The 23,210-nt window shown below is 36.2% G+C and overlaps 1 non-coding gene across 1 annotated transcript; it reads left to right on the top strand.

The window, feature by feature from the left end:
- Nucleotides 1-13,946: 13,946 nt before the first annotated feature.
- LOC131178087 (U6 spliceosomal RNA) lies at nt 13,947-14,052 on the top strand. The gene has a single exon (XR_009147220.1). It is a non-coding gene; the product is annotated as a U6 spliceosomal RNA (small nuclear RNA).
- The last annotated feature ends 9,158 nt before the right edge of the window (nt 14,053-23,210 follow it).

Genomic DNA, 23,210 nt, shown 5'->3' with positions numbered 1-23,210 from the left:
CTTGAAGATCTCTCCAACCTTACCCCAAAACCCTTAAGTCCCTTCACTAAAATTGGTCACCCAACCTTGCTAAAGTGTTTGGCAGCCTAGAAAAGGAAAGAAAGTGAAGTTTAAGCTTGGAAAAATTCTGCCCTACAAGAGGTTAGTGCCTATTTACACAAAAATCTCTCTTATTCTATGTTAGAGACTTAAAATGAGTAAGGATTTATGAATTAAATGAATAAAATTTATGTGTATGTACACCATGAATTTCGGCAGCCCTAAGGAAGGGATAAGATTGATTGTTTTTTATGGACTTAGAGTGGACTAGAGATCATGTTTAAAGAATATATATATGTGGATAATGAATTAGTGAGTTAATTAAGGTATCTTGTGTAAATTCATAATGGGAATTAGGGTTTTGGGAGTGAAACTTGGACTTTGTTCATGAAATGGTGAGTGAACATTCTAATAGTCATTTAGTGACCATTTGAAGTAAGTTGACCATAATTTGAAGTGAATTAGAGTATTACAAACTGAATTGGTATGCTGCCTAGTGAGGGCAGCAGGTGAGGCTGTGAGTCCAGCCTGTTTGGACTGCCATAACTCTAGCTGTGTAGGTTCAATTGGTGTTTGGCCAATTGGACATGAAACTAGAGATATAATGGCACAATTTTGGTGAAGAAACCATCCCCAAAAGACCAAAGCAAGTGGACCAAAAACTGGCCCCAATCCGGATGTCCTGCAACCAGATTCTGCAGAATGACCAAATGAATAGTAATTGTTCATTTGGCCATAACTCATTGTAGAATGGCCCAATTGACCTGAACTTTTTACAAAAACAATTTAAGATATATAAAAACAACTTTCATGAAGAAACCTACCCCAAATTATGACCAGAACCTATCCAACTAGGCAGTTGTAGTCACTGTTCAATGCACTGTAGATATGGTCAGTTCTGCAATTTTTCAATCCGGCCAGCTGTGGTTTTTGGATCATAACTAGAGCTACAAAACTCCAAATGGAGTGATTAAAAAAAGGAAATTCAACTAGACAAAATAAGGAATAACTTTCATGTTTATTATTTTCTCAAATTCTCACTGCAACAGCAACTAATGGAACAATAAATTTTAGGTATGAAAACTGAAAAATTCTGCTCCCTTAGTTTAAGCTTAGAAGTGGTATTGGTGATAAATGCCAACAAGTTTTGAATGCAAAATATGGTATGTTGGGAGTGTCAAAACCAATGTACCTATTTTCTATGCAAAAGTCAACATTTTTGTTGACTAATGAAGTGAATAGTAACATCAAAACTTGAAATTCAAAAATTGAAGAATTCTAAAGTATCAAATGCCCTAGTATACCTAACAAGATTAGTTTAGATAATTTGGCATGCCAATAGGGTTCAGTTAGCAGTACTGCACATGGCATTATGCCATTCTGTGATTTTATGGCTTTTAGCCATTTTAACATTGTGTTGAGACTTGGCCTCGTGCCTCATATTATTTACAGCTTGTTAGCTGTTCTGTTGCACACCGGGAGATACATATGTGACCGATGGTGTGACGGCTCGAGGTACTTGATACCCAGTGCCAGTTTACCCGTTTATCCAGTCCAGTCGTCCAGTATAGGTTACTTGGGAAACCAAAAATGAAAGTGGATAAATTTAATGAAATAATGAATATAAAAGTACAAAACAAGTAAGACATCGATACATTCAATACATATTTATCTTCTATTATTTCCTTTTATTTTATTATTGCACCACTAAGCATTATTGCTTAGCGCGTTGCTTTTGCCACGCGTAGGTTCTGGAGATACTGACCGAGAGCCCAGTAGACCGCAGACTGGGTGAGACCTCCTGCAGCTCTGCATAGTGTCCGTGTCACCTCACCATTGGTAGGACACTAGGTTTCATTTTAGTATTTTGTAATTAACTTTTATTTTCTCATATGTAATTGAACTTATGTAATGTATTTTGATGTTCATGTATATAATGAAAATTGTGGTTATGAATGGAAAATTCGAGTATTTATTTATTGTTTGTATATGAGTACCATGAGAAATGGATGTTTGAGTAATGGAAATGTTGTTGAAAATCATATTGAGACTTTGTTGATGAAATGGAGTTGGGATTGTTTGGAAATGATTTTGGAAGTGTTTTTCACAAGTTCCGAAGAACTGTTTTCTCCATTTTTAGCCGGTATTCTGCCGGATTTTCCATAAAATTTTCGGAACCTCAAATAAATTATAATGTCAATAAATGACTTAAATGAATTATATTTCACAAGTTATGTTCAAAACTATGATCAAAATTAATTAAGATAAAATAGAGTGTTCCGGTACACCGTGTGACATATCTTACTCGGATATACTGTAGACGGGTAAGGGGTGTCACATAGTGTCTGTTCGAACCTAAAATGCCTGAAACTACACTTAAATGTTATTGAGGGGACATAAAATAATGAAATACAATAGAGGAAAATATAAGAAAAACAAAGGAAAAATAATAGCAATGAAATGTAACTAAGTTAAACGAGTCAAAAACTGTAGCGATGGGTGACCACACTAGGAAGTTGCGGCGAGGATCGTTGACTAGCCTTGGACCGCTGAGAACCCTGAAAATATTTTTAAGACTTAAATAAACATCTATTGAATTATAAATGACATTGGAAATGTCAAAAAAAATTAATTAATTAGTATAAAAAAATGAAAAATCGAGAAACCGACAAAAATCAGTGTTATTGAAAAATCGAGAATACAACCCGAATAGGGGCATTTTGGTCATTTGACACCCCGAGTTGCCTTTTGACCGAAATTTCCATTAAAAATAAATGATATTAAACTTTGAAAATATCATGAAAATCAAAATTGTAGTACATTATAGGAATAGTAAAAGAATTGAGGTAAAATGTGTAAATTGTGAAACTTTGATTTATTAAACCTTAAAACTAAGTTAGTGCTCCACTAAGGGGAATTAGTGGACATATAATATACCACATTTGAGATAGAAAATCTATCATCATCAACCTTTGGAATAACCAGCTGAAAATCTCCCAAGAAGTTCCTCCATGGCCTAACTTGAAGGACCTCCATGCAACCATGAATTCCACCTCCATTCCACTTAATTTCTTCATTAAAAGTTGTCTATACACCTTGAGCAGTATTTAGGGAGCAAGAAAGAAAGGTTTTGATGAGTTTTTAACAAGCTTCAAATTAAGTAAGTGCTTATTTCCTCTCTCTTTTTTCATTAATGTTTGTCTTGGTATTGAGATAAGTTGATTTATGGAAGAAATTTTGAGGTTTGATGAATTATGGGAGGTGTAACTTTCGGCAACCATGGAATCTCAAGGTTAATGAATTATTTCTTCATGTACTTGGTGATTTGAGGTGTTGATTTAAGTGCTTATATGTATAAGAGTGATTTACCATGTGTATAGTTTGAATTGTAAGTTTGAAAAGTTAAAATGGAAGCTTGATGTATATGTGTTACTTGGGCAGCCTCATGGTGAAGATTGGAAGTGTTTAATTTCATGAAAATTTTGTTTAATTATGGTACAAAAAGTGGCAGAATATGTATATGATATAATAGTGAATATATATGTAACACCCTAGGCAAATCCCACATCGACAAAACACGGGAGAGATGTTGGGTTTATAAGTTGGTGGTTCATAACCCCTATTGACGCGTTTTAAAACCATGAGGAATTCGGCCCAGAGCGAACAATATCACTAGTGGGCCGGGCCATTACATTTGTGGTATCAGAGCCGCTCCGCGTGCAACCTGTTAGTAGTATGCCCTAGAGCATATCATTTAGTATGTATCTTGTACATATTTTTATTAATAAAAGGCATTTCCACTTTTCCGTTTACATAATATATTTATGTGTAATAGAAAAGGTCCATTGATATTTTGTTAGAAATATTATTCTTAAGTTGTTAAGAATATGAGTGACAATATTTCTAGCACGAAGTATCATAAATAGGTTCACAATCGAGGATACTTCATAATAAGGACATGACTTATCCAGAAAGATTGTATTCATGTTTGTTCCCAAGTTATTTATATGAGATATAAATAAGATGGAATGGTGAGTCTCATGCCATATAACAAACATGATAGGCACTTATAAATGATAAGTAGGCCGAACTAGTGACACTTATGACAAGAACATGGAGTTTACTCTTGTCAATGTTTTGTCATAAATCATATCAGTGTATATAATCTTTAGACCTGAGATAGCACAGTTATCTTGTATATAGGTAGTTTGAGTTTGATACTGCTTTCATACTTGTACTGTGTATGGGTATATGGGCATCTGTTGGCTCCTACTAGTTATATATGGAGGTAGGTGTTGATCAAGATGGAATATGTTCCTCTAAGTAAATAGAGATAAAATCCTATGTTCATTTAATTGTTCTTGATGTTTCAAGTTCCTGGCCAGGACAGATAAATTTATTTAGAAAAGAGTTTCTGATGAGAAAATCTTTTTAATCAAGAACTGGAATTAAAAGAGAACATAATATTCATAGCAAATGGATTTTGACATAAACCATGACTCCAGCTTGAGTTGGGATTTTGTAACAGAGAGATTCTAGTGCATGGTAACATATGGTCATAGGTTCATTTAAGGTAAACCTTATTACTAATTGGGTGGCCATGGCATGCTATGCTAGGTGTTAACCATGGTCTATGAGGTTCATAAAATGATTTAGAGAAATCATTTATGGTAAGAAAGAGTTCTGATGATATTAAGAGTTGATATCATGTCTCATTGCCAATTAGTGATGAGCCTAGTAAGTCACACACATAAACAAGTTATCACCTATTTAAATATGATTTAATTAATTAATTAAAGAGTTTAATTGATTAATTAAATAGGTTTGATTTGCAATTAAATTGCAAAGTCCCTAGCATGACTTGAAACCAAATCTAGATTATTGGATGTGTAGTATAAATTAAATTTATATTTAAAGTGTTTAAATATGAATTTAATTAATGAGAAATTAATTAATAGAGATTAATTAATTAATTTATATTTGATATAAATTAATTAGAAGAAGAAAAAATAATTATTTTGGGTTGAGAACTCAAAATTAAGATACAGGGGCATTTTGGTCATTTCACAGTGTGACACGTTGCACCATGAGATGGTGACACATGGGATTACACATAAGCTTGCCAAATGTTTTTTAATCATGTAAGATGATTAAAATCAAGATTAAATATAGGTTTGACACTTGGCACAATGTGATTGGGTCACTTAAACCTAGAGCTAATCAAAGGGTGACATGTGGCAAGGGTTTAATGTGTTAACCTAGCTATTTAAGTGTTGTTATGAGAAAATAAAATACAACTAGCAGCCACACTCCTTTGTCACGCCATTTTGCAGCCCTCCCTCTATTATTCTTCATCTCTCATCAATTCAAAGGGATTAGCCATCAATCTCTTGAATTAAGAACACTAGAAATTGTTTCTAGTGTCCTGTTTACATCTTTAATCTCTTAAAAGGCGTAACTTGATTTTCTAATTAATAGAAAAAGCTTTAGAAGCTATTCAAGGGCTGCCATAGGTGTTCTTGGTGTGGACGAGCTAGAGAGACAACATCTGGTGTCTTGAAGACGAATCTCAAAGGCGCAGACACGCTGAAGTGCATCAAGAGGTTAGTGTAATCATTCTTGATTTAATCTAGGGTTCTAAAATTAATCTGATTAATTTTAAAATCTTAAATGGCAAATACAGATCCAAAAACATATTAAAAGAGTTTTAATATGTTGTTTATCATTGAAATCAAATAGATAAAAATAAATCTTGCATGATGCATGTGACCCTAGGTGAAAATTTTTGAATTCAATGGTATAAACTTGTGTTTTTCACGCTTCCGTTCCTTCAATTGGTATCAGAGCCACTATATTTGCTATTTAGATTTTTGATTACATGATTTAATTGTGTGATTTGATCATGAGATGATTGATCCATTGCTGGTTAGATCAAGAGGTGTGGCGGCATGCTTGATGAACTCCAACATGGTGCGCATGGCTTGGGAAGATCATGGTGCGCATGGTTGTTATTAAATTCTGCAATTGTTACATGATGAAAGCTTCATCATATGACTAATTAAAATGTTTAATTAGGATTTTTAATCACACAATTAAATTATGATTCAAATCAGAATTTTAAAAATTGTTTGAATGTGATTCAAATCTGAATTTTAAAAGTTGTTTGAATGTGATTCAAATCTGAATTTTTAAAGTTGTTTGAATCATATTTAAATCTGATTTTTTAAAATTGATTGAATAAAATTTAGATCTGATTTTTTAAAAAATGTTTGAATGTGATTCAAATCTGATTTTTAAAAAAATGTTTGAATGTGATTCAAATCTGAATTTTTGAAGTTGTTTGAATGTGATTCAAATCTGAATTTTTAAATTTGTTTGAATGAGATTCAAATCTGAATTTTTAAATTTATTTGAATCATATTCAAATATGGATTTTTAAGTTGAATATGAGATATTCAATTTAATTTAAGTATGTATGTTTTATTTAATTGTTAAATAGTGATATGCATGATGGATGATCATGGACTATAAAAGACCAATGTGATTGGATTTATTTCTTTTATGTTTCTTTGGGATTGTAAATTAATTAATTTATTTAAATTTATTTTGGGCATGTATTATTAAGTTTGTAATAATTTTTGGGTTGTAATTTTATTTTTTTAAGTTCTTGTAAATTCACCTTGGTGTGCCAAGGATTACTATGTAATATTGGATTGCAAGAAGTTCAAGGAGGCCAAGAGCATTGGTGGGACCAGTGGGAGGAATTCAAGATCAAGTGTTGATTATGTACTCCTTCAGCAACTCTTGTAAAATGAATGAATGAAATGCACCTAGGAATGCCCTGATTCAATTCTTGGTGGCTCAGAATTGAATCCCTTAGAAAGTCCATGATCATACCATATTTACTGCTTATCCATGAATGCATGAGATGTATGGGAATGTATGCAATTATATGATATATGCATGCTAAATGGATAATGTGCAAAGTGAGATCTTAATAGTAAATAGAATGACCATAAAATCTTCCAAACAAATGATTAAGTTGGAAATACTATAATTAAAGTAATTATAACATAGGCCCTCCATTGGGGCAATTATTTTAAGAAATTTTAAATAGTTGCATAAGATGCAATTAATTTAAGAGATTTTCTTAAGAATAATTGTTAAACATGAGATGTTGTAAATATGTAAATGGTTTAGTGGCCAATATTGGATGTACCTGAGGACATTAAAATTATTTGCACAATTACTGGCTCAATGGGATCAACTTAACTAATGCAAGATAAGTCAATAATGGATGTACCTGAGATTTTGAGCATTAGGGGCTAGGTAAAGGATTGAACCTCACATGAGATGTGATGGGCAAGGAGTTGCTCACTTATAGTTTATTGTAATTCCAATAATGGATGTACCTGAGGATGATCAATAGAATTATAAGAATTCAATCACCCACTAGAAATCCATCCAACTAGGATTTCCGTTTTCTACTTTGGAAGTGTAGGATTCGCTAAGTTAGTGGGAGGGCCAATTTGATTAAAAGACCATAATCATTTTGGTTAATTACATGATACATTTACTAATTAATCTGGTTATTTTCTGCAGTTAATTTTCTGATAAAAATGAGCATAAAACAACCACCACCATCCAATATCCTTGCAAGCATACTTGATCACAATAGGTTGACAGGACCTAATCTGTCTGATTGGCTAAGAAATTTGAAACTTGTCCTGAACCTTGAACATATAGGATATGTTCTAGATTCAAATGTTCCTGGTCCCTTACCTCCAGAGGCCACACAAGAGGAACATGAAACTTTGGACAAGTGGAAGGAGCATGATATGAGAGCTAAGTGTTACATGCTTGCTTCCATGAGTAATGAGTTATAGAAGCAACATGAGAACATGCAAAGTGCTAGTGAGATCCTCCTTCACCTACAAGAGTTGTATGGTGAGCACAGCAGGAATGCTAGGTATGAGATATCTAGACAGCTATTCTGTATGAGGATGTCTAAGGGACAGAATGTTGGGGATCATGTCCACAAGATGATTCGGCTGATTGAGCAGTTGGAACATCTTGACTTCAACATGGATTTCCAACTACAGACGGATTTGATCCTTGATCCCTTCACGAGTCTTTTGGGAATTTTGTAACAAATTTCCATATGACTAAACAGAATGCACCTTAGCTGGTTTACTCAACATGCTGGTTATTGCCCAAAAGAATATGCCAGCAATAAAGGAAAGAGGTAGCTTTGGTTGCATCTTTTACTGGGAAGGTCCAACAAGAAGAAGGGCAATAAGAAAAAGAAACCTCAGATTCTGGTCCTTCCAAGAAAACAGCTAAGCAGAAAGGAAGACTAAAGTCGATGGAGGCAAAGGAAAGTGTTTCCCTTTGCCAAAGGATGGGCCTTTGAAAAAGGCGCCAGAGTATCTTGCTTCTCTGAAGGACAAGAAGGATACACCTTGGAAGGTATGTCCATATCTTGTTATTTAGATTCGATGATACTCATAGTTCATCTACACTTGGGTTTTAGATCTGGTGCGGTTCTCACATTTCTAATGATATGCGGAACTAGCAAATAGTAGCGACTTGCGTTCTCAAGATGTTAGAGTCCGGATTGGCAATGGCTCAACTGTTGAAGCTTTAGCCATAGGATCTAAATCTTTTTACATGTTTGGACATGTTTTGTGTTTGGATAATATTTTATATGTACCTGATGCTTTTAAGAACATCATTTCTATATCTAGTTTGACTAGAAATGGCTATGAATTTCAGTTCACTGATGATGTTTGCAATATTTATTTTGGAAATAAATATGTTGGTTCGGGTTATATGAATGATGGCCTTTATTATTTGGATAATAATGACAAACACAAATTGAATGCAAGTGATCTAAAAGAGTGCAATGCCATGGTGAAAACCAACTCAAGTTCAAAATATATTTGGCACTTAAGGTTATGTCATGTTGCAGAAGATAGGATTGCAAAACTGGAGAAAATGGGGATTCTATCCTCATTGGGCTCTGAGCCTACTCCAACTTGTGAATCTTGCCTTCAGGGCAAAATGACTAGATCACCCTTTGTTGGACAAGGGCTAAGAGCTGAAAATATTTTGGAGCTAATACATAGTGATGTATGTGGTCCATTTAAAAAAATGGCTAGAGGGGGTTTTCATTATTTTATTACCTTTACTGATGATAAATCAAGGTTTGGGTATTTGTATTTGATGAAATACAAACATGAATCTTTTGAAAAGTTCAAAGAATTTAAATCTGAAGTAGAAAATCAAACAGGAAAGAATATTAAAGCTCTTCGATCAGATCGTGGAGGTGAATATTTGAGTACTGAATTTGATGAATACTTGAGAGAGCATGGCATTGTTTCTCAGCTGACTCCTCCAGGAACGCCACAGCTGAATGGTGTATCTGAAAGGAGAAATCGTACCCTATTGGATATGGTACGTAGTATGATGAGCTATACTGATATGCCAATCTCCTTTTGGGGATTTGCATTAGAATCAGCTTTGTATATTCTGAATAGGATTCCATCAAAATCAGTTTCTTCCACACCTTATGAGATATGGCATGGAAGAAAACCAAGTCTTAAGCATGTTAAGATTTGGGGTTGTCCAGCTTATATCAAAAAGCTGAACACTGATAAATTGGAGACTAGATCAGAAAAAGGTCGATTTGTTGGATATCCAAAAGATAGTTTTGGATATTATTTTTATTTGCCTACTTCACAAAAGGTTGTGATAAGTAGAGATGCCACATTTCTTGAACAACAGTTTGTTCAAGAAGGAGGCAAAGGAAGGCAAATAGAGTTAGAATTGGAGAATTCTGACCAACCAACAGATCAGATGGATATAGATCCATCTAGTCAACCAATACCCGTTGATGAAACATCTACAGTTGTTCCTCGTAGAACAACCAGGGTATCTCATCCACCAGTGAGATATGGTTTTCTTCATGAAGAAGAACAAGAGTTGTCTACTCATGAAGAAGTAGATCATGGAGATGATCCACTTACCTATGAAGAAGCTATATCAGATATAGACTCTTCAAAATGGATTGATGCTATGAAATCCGAGATTGATTCCATGTTTAAGAATCAAGTTTGGGATCTTGTTGACCCACCTGAAGGTATTATACCTATAGGGAACAAATGAGTTTTCAAGAAGAAAATTGGTTCTGATGGAAAGGTAGAGACCTATAAGGCAAGGCTAGTAGCAAAAGGGTTTCGCCAAAGGCAAGGAATCGACTATGAGGAGACTTTCTCGCCTATTGCCATGCTTAAATCAATTAGGATTTTATTAGCAATAGCTGCGTACTATGATTATGAGATTTGGCAGATGGATGTCAAAACAGCTTTTCTCAATGGATACATTGAAGAAAACATTTTCATGGAACAACCTAAGGGATTTGAATCCCAAGATGGTTCCAAGGTATGCAAGCTAAAGCGATCCATTTATGGGTTGAAACAAGCTTCGAGGAGTTGGAACATCCGTTTTGATGAAGCCATTAAATCCTTTGGTTTTATCAAAAATGAGGATGAGCCATGTGCATATAAGAAGGTTAGTGACAGTGCTATCACTTTCCTTGTCTTATATGTGGATGACATACTATTGATGGGTAATGACACAGGTATGTTGACGACTATAAAGGTATGGTTGTCAAATACATTCTCCATGAAAGACTTAGAGGAGGTAACCTATATTCTTGGGATTCGCATCTATAGAGATAGAGCGAAAAGAATAATTGGTTTATCCCAAAGTCTATACTTGGAAAAGGTGTTAAAGAGGTTTAACATGCTTGATTCCAAGAGAGGATTGTTACCAGTGAGACATGGTATCCATCTTTCTAAAGAGATGTCTCCAAAGACACCTGAAGAAAGAGATAAAATGGCTAGGATTTCATATGCTTCGGCTATTGGAAGTTTAATGTATGCAATGTTGTGTATTAGGCCGGATATCGCATATGCTGTTAGTTTGACTAGCAGGTATCAATCCAATCCAGGTTTGGAACACTGAATAGCTGTCAAGAATATCCTTAAGTACTTGAGAAGAACTAAGGATTTATTCTTGATTTATGGAGGTGGAGACTTGCAATTGGATGGTTATCACGATTACGATTTCCAATCGGATATCGATGATAGAAAGTCTACCTCTGGATATATGTTCATTTGTAATGGAGGTGCGATCGGTTGGAAGAGTTCCAAGCGAGCACGATTGCAGATTCCACTCTGAAGTGAGTCTATTCTTTGCATCGAATCTTTGCAAAGGAAGCTGTTTGGATAAAGAAGTTCGTGACAGAACTTATAGTAGTTCCTTCCATTGAGTCAGCAGTTCCACTACACTGTGACAATAATGGAGCAGTCATATAGGCTAAGGAACCAAGGTCTCACCAGAAATCTAAACACATAGAAAGGCGCTACTACATTATCAGAGAAATAGTTGGGCGAGGTGATGTAGCCATGCAGAAAATAGCATCAGCTGAAAATCCAGCTGATCCATTCACTAAGCCTATGTCACAGACTCAGTTAGACCGACATCTTGAGAAGATAGGTCTAAGATATTGTAATGAATGGCTCTAGTGCTAGTGAGAGATTGTTAGTAGTATGCCCTAGAGCATATCATTTAGTATGTATCTTGTACATATTTTTATTAATAAAAGGCATTTCCACTTTTCCGTTTACATAATATATTTATGTGTAATAGAAAAGGTCCATTGATATTTTGTTAGAAATATTATTCTTAAGTTGTTAAGAATATGAGTGACAATATTTCTAGCACGAAGTATCATAAATAGGTTCACAATCGAGGATACTTCATAATAAGGACATGACTTATCCAGAAAGATTGTATTCATGTTTGTTCCCAAGTTATTTATATGAGATATAAATAAGATGGAATGGTGAGTCTCATGCCATATAACAAACATGATAGGCACTTATAAATGATAAGTAGGCCGAACCAGTGACACTTATGACAAGCACATGGAGTTTACTCTTGTCAATGTTTTGTCATAAATCATATCGATGCATATAATCTTTAGACTGAGATAGCACGCTTATCTTGTATATAGGTAGTTTGAGTTTGATACTGCTTTCATACTTGTACTGTGTATGGGTATATGGGCATCTGTTGGCTCCTACTAGTTATATATGGAGGTAGGTGTTGATCAAGATGGAATATGTTCCTCTAAGTAAATAGAGATAAAATCCTATGTTCATTTAATTGTTCTTGATGTTTCAAGTTCCTGGCCAGGACAGATAGATTTATTTAGAAAAGAGTTTCTAATGAGAAAATCTTTTTAATCAAGAACTGGAATTAAAAGAGAACATAATATTCATAGCAAATGGATTTTGACATAAACCATGACTCCAGCTTGAGTTGGGATTTTGTAACAGAGAGATTCTAGTGCATGGTAACATATGGTTATAGGTTCATTTAAGGTAAACCTTATTACTAATTGGGTGGCCATGGCATGCTATGCTAGGTGTTAACCATGGTCTATGAGGTTCATAAAATGATTTAGAGAAATCATTTATGGTAAGAAAGAGTTCTGATGATATTAAGAGTTGATATCATGTCTCATTGCCAATTAGTGATGAGCCTAGTAAGTCACACACATACACAAGTTATCACCTATTTAAATATGATTTAATTAATTAATTAAAGAGTTTAATTGATTAATTAAATAGGTTTGGTTTGCAATTAAATTGCAAAGTCCTTAGCATGACTTGAAACCAAATCTAGATTATTGGATGTGTAGTATAAATTAAATTTATATTTAAAGTGTTTAAATATGAATTTAATTAATGAGAAATTAATTAATAGAGATTAATTAATTAATTTATATTTGATATAAATTAATTAGAAGAAGAAAAAATAATTATTTTGGGTTGAGAACTCAAAATTAAGATACAGGGGCATTTTGGTCATTTCACAGTGTGACACGTTGCACCATGAGATGGTGACACATGGGATTACACATAAGCTTGCCAAATGTTTTTTAATCATGTAAGATGATTAAAATCAAGATTAAATATAGGTTTGACACTTGGCACAATGTGATTGGGTCACTTAAACCTAGAGCTAATCAAAGGGTGACATGTGGCAAGGGTTTAATGTGTTAACCTAGCTATTTAAGTGTTGTTATGAGAAAATAAAATACAACCAGCAGCCACACTCCTTTGTCACGCCATTTTGCAGCCCTCCCTCTATTCTTCTTCATCTCTCATCAATTCAAAGGGATTAGCCATCAATCTCTTGAATTAAGAACACTAGAAATTTTTTCTAGTGTCCTGTTTACATCTTTAATCTCTTAAAAGGCAGAACTTGATTTTCTAATTAATAGAAAAAGCTTTAGAAGCTATTCAAGGGCTGCCATAGGTGTTCTTGGTGTGGACGAGCTAGAGGGACAACATCTGGTGTCCTGAAGACGAATCTCAAAGGCGCAGACATTGCGATTGCATCAAGAGGTTAGTGTAATCATTCTTGATTTAATCTAGGGTTCTAAAATTAATCTGATTAATTTTAAAATCTTAAATGGCAAATACAGATCCAAAAACATATTAAAAGAGTTTTAATATGTTGTTTATCATTGAAATCAAATAGATAAAAATAAATCTTGCATGATGCATGTGACCCTAGGTGAAAATTTTTGAATTCAATGGTATAAACTTGTGTTTTTCACGCTTTCGTTCCTTCACAACCTTGAACGATGGTGGGACAAACCTCAGCGAGAACACTGAGTCCCATAAGGGGGGTGGATTGTAACACCCTAGGCAAACCCCACATCGACAAAACACGGGAGAGATGCTAGGTTTATAAGTTGGTGGTTCGTAACTCCTATTGACTCGTTTTAAAACCGTGAGGGCTTCGGCCCAGAGCAGACCATATCACTAGTGGGCCGGGCCGTTACATTCGATAAAATTGGAACGATACAGAGAAGATTACCATGGCCCTTGCGCAAGGATGACACGCACAAATCGAGAAATGGACCAAATGACCTAAAATTTTACCCATGGAAAGCTTAGACATAGGGCTACACTTTTCATGAAGACCACTTAACCCAGTTTTGCCTTTAACCAATTCAAATTGGTAGCACAAGTTGGGTCACTGAAACTGCCAACCCAGAAAATGACCAAATGAATAGTATGTGTTCATGTGGTCATAACTCTCTCTATACTGGTCCAAATGACCTAAAATTTTACCCATGGAAATTTTAGACATAGGGCTACACTTTTCATGAAGACCACATAACCTAGTTTTTCCTTTAACCAATTCAAATTGGTAGCACAAGTTGGGTCACTGAAACTGCCAACCTAGAAAATGACCAAATGAACAGTACGTGTTCATTTGGTCATAATTCTCCCTATATTGGTCCAAATGACCTAAAATTTTACCCATGGAAAGTTTAGACATAGGGCTACACTTTTCATGAGGACCACTTAACCCATTTTTGCCTTTAATCAATTCAAATTGGTAGCAAAATTTGGGTCACTGTAACTGCCAACCCAGAAAATGTCCCAAAATACTATTCCTTTGGTATTTTGACCATAACTTGAGTTCTATAAACCCAAACTCAGTGATTCAAAAACTGAAATTCAAGTTTAAAATGGAGGAGCAATTGTTATGAAGGAATTGTGACTAAATAGACATCCCAACCTAGTCAAATTCCTAGATAAAGATAACACATCAATATGAATCTAAAGAAAGGTTCATGGGAAAAATGCTATATAGGATAATTAAAATACTCATGAGGAAAATTTAATATTAAAAATGATATGAATATGTAAATTAGGACTAATGTCCTATTAATATGAAACTAATGGTACCAATGAATAGTACTAGAAAATAGTAATAGTGAATAGTGCTAATTAATTAAAAAAAAATATTTAATTGCCCATAGTATACCTAGACTTATTTATTTAATTTGGACAAATTGGTATACCAATTAGGGACTACAGATAGCAGTACTGCCTACCGATAAAATCATGAACTGATAATATATGTCTGGTATGATTATTCTACAGGCTATATGTCTACTTACTGGCCATTGTGCCTACTTTATTTCTGGCTTTACAAGCTGGCGGAGTCTCGTGCGACGGTGGCCTCGTACCTGACAGACGTATTCTGGATAGACATATGGCTGTCTAACCAGTATACACCCGTGCATCCAGCCTTTATAAATTTGTTATAGGTTTCTTGGGCACTGATAAAAATTAATTAAGACTTAAAATACAATAAGTAATCATAAAAGATCCCGATAATGTTAATTGTTTCTAAAGAGCAATAAAAATATAAAAGACAAAAAATTATGAGTTGCATATATTATTTCAAATTATTAAATTATTATTATTATAAATTATGCACCACTAAGCGTTATGCTTAGCGCGTTGGTTTTCCATCGCGTAGGTACTGGAGATCGATCCAGCCCCGTAATTGAAGACACCACGATGAGTGCACTGATAGAGCTTTGATCAGATCTGCCATTGTCCAGAGTCACCTCACCGGTCTTTTGTATTTTTGGTAGGGCCCATGTATAGACTAGTATTTTGGTTCATTATGTTTAGTCATGATGTAATTACTAGTTTATGATGTATTTCATTTTGGACTTGTAATTAAACTTTGAGATTGAAATGAAAACTTGTAATTTATTATCTATGAATTTCTATATGAATGCAATAGATAATACTTCATTTTTAGATCTGATAAATAATTGTAAATGATATGATACATGAGAATATGATATGGAAATGTGTGAAATGAATATGGACATGTTAACAGGTGATTAGTGGAACTCGCCAAATGCTAATAAAATAAAGGAGGCTCTGTCCGAGTCTCCACAGAAATAAGATATAAAAAAAAGAAAAATTTACACATAGAATACATGTTTTAAATGACATCAAAATTTACAATAGATATGATAAAACAAGATAGGGTGCTCCGGCACCGAATGTGGCACTTCTTGCTCGGCTATACAGTAAACGGGTAAGGGGCGTCACATTTAGTGGCATCAGAGCATTTTTCCCATGAACCTTTCTTTAGGTTCATATTGATGTGTTATCTTTATCTAGGAATTTGACTAGGTTGGGATTTATTTAGTCATAATTCCTTCATAACAATTGCTCCTCTATGTTTAAACTTGAATTTCAGTTTTTGAATCACTAAGTTTGGGGTTATAGAACTCAAGTTATGGTCAAAATACCAAAGGAATAGTATTTTGGGACATTTTCTGGGTTGGCAGTTTCAATGACCCAATTTGTGCTACCAATTTGAATTAGTTAAAGGCAAAACTGGGTTAAGTGGTCTTTATGAAAAGTGTAGCCCTATGTCTAAACTTTCCATGGGTAAAATTTTCTGTCATTTAGACCAGTATAGAGAGAGTTATGACCAAATGAACACGTACTATTCATTTGGTCATTTTCTGGGTTGGTAGTTTCAATGACCTAACTTGTGCTACAAATTTGAATTGGTTAAAGGCAAAACTGGGTTAAGTGGTCTTCATGAAAAGTGTAGCCCTATGTCTAAACTTTCCATGGGTAAACGTTTAGGTCATTTGGACCAGTATAGAGAGAGTTATGACCAAATGAACTCATACTGTTCATTTGGTCATTTTCTGGGTTGGCAGTTTCAGTGACCCAACTTGTGCTAAATTAATTAAAAAAAAATGTTTAATTGCCCATAGTATACCTAGACTTATTTATTTAGTTTGGATAAATTGGTATACCAATTAGGGACTACAGATAGCAGTACTGCCTACCGAGAAAATCATGAACTGACAATATATGTCTGGTATGATTATTCTACAGGCTATATGCCTACTTACTGGCCATTGTGCCTACTTTATTTCTGACTTTACAAGCCTGACAGCGGGTCTCGTGCCCGACAGCTGACCTCGTGCTTGACAGACGTATTCTGGATAGACATATAGCTGTCTAACCAGTATACACCCGTGCATCCAGCCTTTATAAATTTGTTATAGGTTTCTTGGGCACTGATAAAAATTAATTAAGAATTAAAATACAATAAGTAATCATAAAAGATCCCGATAATGTTAATTGTTTCTAAAGAGCAATAAAAATATAAAAGATCAAGAAATTATGAGTTGCATATATTATTTCAAATTATTAAATTATTGTTATTATAAATTATGCACCACTAAGCGTTATGCTTAGCGCGTTGGTTTTCCATCGCGTAGGTACTGGAGATCAATCCCAGTAACCGCAGCAGCACCACTAGTAGTGCACTGACAGAGCTCTGATCAGATCTGCCATTGTCCAGAGTCACCTCACCGGTCTTTTGTATTTTTTGTAGGGCCCATGTATAGACTAGTATTTTGGTTCATTATGTTTAGTCATGATGTAATTACTAGTTTATGGTGTATTTCATTTTGGACTTACAATTAAACTTTGAGATTGAAATGAAAACTTGTTATTTATTATCTACAAATTTCTATATGAATGCAATAGATAATACTTCATTTTTAGATCTGATAAATAATTGTAAATGATATGACACATGAGAATAAGATATGGAAATGTGTGAAATGAATATGGACATGTTAACAGGTGATTAGTGGAACCCGCTAGATGCTAATAAAATAAGGGAGTCTCTGTCCGGGTCCCCATAGAAATAAGATATAAAAAAAAAAATTACACATAGTATACATGTTTTAAATGACATCAAAATTTACAATAAATATGATAAAACAAGATAGGGTGCTCCGGCACCGAATGTGGCACTTCTTGCTCGGCTATACAGTAGACGGGTAAGGGGCATCACATTTAGTGGTATCAGAGTATGAGGTTGGCGATAAGGTATTTCTTAAGGTATCACCTTAGAAGAAAGTGTTGAGATTTGGTAAGAAGGGTAAGTTGAGCCCTAGGTTTATTGGTCCATACGATGTCATTGAGCGTGTGGGTCCAGTAGCCTACAGGCTAGCTTTACCACCTGAGCTGGACAAGATCCACAGTGTATTCCATGTGTCGATGCTCAGAAGATACAGATCAGATCCTTCACATGTCATTTCAATGGAGGAGATAATTGTGCAACCTGATCTAACATATGAAGAAGAACCCGTCAGAATCTTGGCACGGGAAGTGAAAGAACTCAGAAACAAGAGGATCCCACTAGTGAAAATCTTGTGGAGACACCACAACACAGAAGAAGCGACATGGGAGAGCGAGGAGACGATGAGGCAACAGTTCCCTCAGCTCTTCACATTAGGTAAATTTCGAGGATGAAATTTTTATTAGAGGGGAAGAATTGTAACGCCCACACCGTAGGTAGTCCGTACATTTTACTGTTTCGACAACTAATGTCTGTTCGAACAGTTAAAATGTCTGGAACTACACTTAAACTATAGTGAGGAGGCATAAATTAATGAAATAAATATTAAAAAAAATATAGAAAAAATTTTGAGAAATAAAATAAAATTTAGAGAATTTATTAATTGGTATAAAAAAAATAAAAATAATCCGATGAGCACCATGAAAGGCATTTTGGTCATTTCACCCCTAGAGGTGAATTTTGACTTAAATGTCAAATTAAAATTTGGAAATAGAATAATTAACATAAATTAATTTTATGAATTTGAATTTGAAAAATGAGAAGAGAAAGAAGAAGAAAAGAAAAGAAAAGAAAAGGAAAGAAAAGAAAAGAAAGGAAATAGATTTATGAAATAAAAAATAATAATAAAGTACACATAAATGTATATATATAAATACCCACAAGAGACAAAACCCCACCAACCATCTTCTTCTTCCTCTTCTCTCTCTTTCCTTGCCGTCTCCTTTGCTCTCTCCCTCCCCACCATTGTTATCAAGCTTAAAGCTTGATTTCCTAAGCTTTCACTCACCAAAACCCATAGACCCCTTCATTAAAAAGTTAGCCCACTCCATAAGGAAGCCATTGATAGTGAAAAAAAGAAGAAAAGTTGAAGTTTAACAAGTTACCCAAGAGGTTAGTGCCTAATATTCCTTTCTTCCTTTATTAATCCTTGAGTTAAGGTTAAAATGAAGTGAAATTTGTAAGAAACTAAAAGAAATAGGTGAGTTATGGGGGGAAGTGAATATTTGGTACCCATGGTGAGTGATGGTTTTTGATGACTATGATGTATATAAAGTGATTTAATGATGTTGGTTGATGCATTATAAGTATTAGAAGTTGATTTACATTGAGATTTTATGAGGTTGAAATTGTGAGTTAGGGTTTGGCCTAACTTTGGTATTTTTGTATTATACCATGCAATTGGGATTGTTGAGATGTGTTGATGATATTTAGAAGTGCCTTGAATGTCAAATTGAAGCAAGGAAGTTGGAGGAGAAATGAATTATTGGAAGTGCTATTTTCTGCAGGTTGTGTTTGTTGAGGGCAGTGTACATTTTAGGCCATAAATGAAATTGTGTGACTCCAATTGGTATGAGGCAAATTGGAGGTGAAACTAGACCCAAAATAGCCCATTTTCCATGAAGAAACCATGCCCAAATTCTGTCCAAAACTTGACCTAAATACTGCCCAAATTCGGATTTCCCTGTACCAAACCCATAAATGTAACAGAAGTCAGAAGCTTTTTGGGGTTAGCTGGATACTACAGGAGATTTGTGAAGGGATTTTCCCTTATAGCAGCCCCATTGACTAAGTTACTGCATAAGAATGCAAAGTTTGATTGGAATGAAAAATGTCAAACCAGCTTTGAGAAGCTGAAGGTTATGCTTACAGAAGCTCCAGTGTTGACACAACCACAGTCAGAGAAAGACTATGCGATCTACAGTGATGCCTCTCACAATGGGCTTGGGTGTGTTCTAATGCAGGAAGGGAAAGTTGTAATGGCCCGGCCCACTAGTGATATTCTCCGCTCTAGGTCGAAGCCCGCACGGTTTTAAAATGTGTCACTAGGGGTTACGAACCACCAACTTATAAACCCAGCATCTCTCCCGTGTTTTGCCAATGTGGGATTTGCCTAGGGTGTTACAATCCACCCCCCTTATGGGACTCAGCGTCCTCGCTGAGGTTTGCCCCACCATCACTCAAGGTTGCACGCGGAGTGGCTCTGATACCACAAATGTAACGGCTCGGCCCACTAGTGATATTGTCCGCTCTAGGCCGAAGCCCGCACGATTTTAAAACGCGTCACTAGGGGTTACGAACAACCAACTTATAAACCTAGCATCTCTCCCATGTTTTTTCGATGTGGGATTTGCCTAGGGTGTTACAAAAGTAGTTGCCTATGCTTCTAGACAGCTAAGGCCACATGAAAAGAACTACCCAACTCATGATCTAGAATTGGTAGCAATAATATTTGCATTGAAGATATAGAGGCATTACCTATATGGTGAGAAGTGTTACATCTACACTGATCACAAGAGTCTAAAGTACTTGCCAACTCAGAAGGAACTCAATCTAAGACAGAGGAGATGGATTGAATTCCTTAAAGACTATGACTGTGTGATCGACTACCATCCTGGGAAAGCAAATATAGTGGCTGATGCCCTAAGCAGGAAGTCCATGATGGCTCTGAGAGCATTGAATGCTCGGCTGTCTTTAGCATAGGATGGGGTACTTTTGGCTGAGTTGTGTGTAAAGCCAAGTTTGTTACAGCAAATACAAGAGGCACAGTTAAGGGATGAAAAGTTGCTAATCATATGGCGTAACTCAAGAGGGGAAGGAGACTGATTATGAGTTGAAAGGAGATGGGTGCCTGTACTATAAAGGTAGAATATGTGTACCAAGAGATGAGGAACTGAAGAAGAATATCTTGAAAGAGGCACACAGTAGCTTCCATGCCATGCACCTAGGAAGTACCAAGATGTACCAAGACCTGAAAACACATTATTGGTGGCCTGGAATGAAGAAAGAGATTGGTGATTTTGTGACTAGATGTTTAACATACCAGCAGGTTAAGGCTGAGCATCGGGTTCCATCAGGGTTGTTGTAACCTATTTCCATACCAGAATGGAAATGGGATCGCATTGGCATGGATTTTGTGACTGGGCTACCATTGACACAGAGGAAACATGATACTATAAGGGTGATTATGGATAGATCGACTAAGTCAGCTCATTCCTACTAGTTAGAACCAACTACTCATTAGAGAGATTAGCAGAAATTTACATAGATGAGATAGTCCGGCTACATGGAGTGCCAACATCGATCATATCTGACCGAGACCTGAGATTTACTTCGAGGTTTTGGAAGAGGCTACATGAGTCTTTAGGCACTCGACTACACTTCAGTACGGCTTTTCATCCACAGACGGATGGACAGTCAGAACGGGTGATTCAGGTAATCCTTAGAACCTAGTAAATTATTATAAATGTTAAAAGACTACTAAAAATGACATGAATCACATAATAGGTATTGGAGGATATGTTGAAAAGCTGCATCATTGATTTTGAATGAAGTTGGGAGAAGTATCTTCCTTTGATAGAGTTTGCTTACAACAATAGCTACCAAGCCAGTATAAAAATGGCTCCATATGAAGCGTTGTATGGGAGGACATGTAGAACTCCCTTATGCTGGACAGAAATGGGTGAGGAGAAAGTAGTGGGCCCTGATTTAGTGGTATCAGAGCAGAGGTTTAGGCGGTCCTCGACCTAAATAGTTAGAAATAGATAGAGTGCATCACATGCATGGGCCTTTAAATAGAGTCGATGTGACACTAATGCAGATCTGTTTCTTTGTCTATTTTATGGGATCGTTGGCATCTGATCCTTCAGAGCACGGACCTCCGAGACCGATAGAGGAGGAAGTAAAAAGTCACGCACCTACTCCTAGTTGGGGGAGAAGTGGTAGTAGAGCAGAGTCATCTCGAGGTACTATGAGTAGGGCACAGTAGGCCTTCTATGAACAGATGACACAACTATTCTGTCAGTTTGCAGGAGCCATTCCCCAACCATAGCCACCTCCACCTCCACAGCCATAGCCACAGGCACCACCACCACCACCACCTGTACAGCCACCTCCACCCCCTCAGCCACAACCTATACACAGATCTCTACTAGAGAGACTGTGAAAGTATGGGGCAATTGACTTCAGAGGTAAGAGCGATGATGATCTAGCCACATCAGAGTATTGGCTAGAAAGGACAGAGAGGGTATTGCAGAGCTTGCACCGCACCCAGCAGCAGAGCTTGAGTGTGCTCACATCGCACAGGAGGATGCATATAGATGGTGGGTGACAGTATCTAGAGTAGTACAGCCTGCACAGATCACCTGGGAGTTCTTTCTGGCTGAATTCAGAAAGAAATACATCAGTCATGTGTACTTAGAGGCCAGAAGGAGAGAATTCCTGGCACTGAGATAGAGGCAGCTAACAGTCTCCGAATATGAGCGAGAATTCGTGAGACTTAGCGAATATGCATTGGAGTTGATGCCGACAGAGGTTGATAAATGCAGAAGATTTGAGGATGGACTGAATGACAACATCAGGTTGATAGTGACATCTCACCACTTCACAGATTTCTCTCTGTTGATAGCATCAGCCCTTGATGTGGAGAGAGTCAGAAATGAAGAGTAGTCCAAAAAGGATAGGCAAAGCAAGAGGGGTTCTGGGTTTGGTTAGTCCGATTCAGCAGACACGGGTAGTAAGAGACCCAAGGAGTCTCAGGGTCAGACTCAAGGTCAGGGAAAGAAACAGAAGTCTCGGTTTACTCCAAGGAGAGGAGGAGGACAATCTGGTGCATCAGTGGGTAGTTCACCAGGTGCAGCTACATGGGGATCAGCCCCACCACCTGCTTGTGCACATTGTGGTAGACCCCATAAAGGAGAGTGCAGATTGTTGACAGGTGGATTTTCAGATGTGGGTCTACGGATCACTTCCTAAAGGATTGTCCACAAAGGAACACTAGTGCTCCCACTACTCCACCTCAGATAGAGAGGTATGCCCCAGCAGCATAGAGGGGTAGGAGACCTGCGAGGCCTGATACAACTGGCACATCACAGAGGCCTACTGCAAAGACAGTGCAGAGGCAGGAGACTAGGGTAGCACCACGTGCTTATGCTATGAGAGCTCGAGATGAGCCAGAACCAGCTGATGTCATTAGAGGTACATTTTCTTTTTATGACCTGCTAGTATGTGCATTGATTGATCCGAGTTCCACACATTCATATGTGTGTATCACACCACCAATTGATAGAGGGGTACAAGTAGAGGAGCCAGAGGAG

Source organism: Hevea brasiliensis, chromosome 2 (genome assembly GCF_030052815.1).
Source record: "Hevea brasiliensis isolate MT/VB/25A 57/8 chromosome 2, ASM3005281v1, whole genome shotgun sequence".
In the NCBI taxonomy this organism is placed as follows: Eukaryota; Viridiplantae; Streptophyta; class Magnoliopsida; order Malpighiales; family Euphorbiaceae; genus Hevea; species Hevea brasiliensis.
This window is presented reverse-complemented; position numbering and strand designations above follow the sequence as displayed.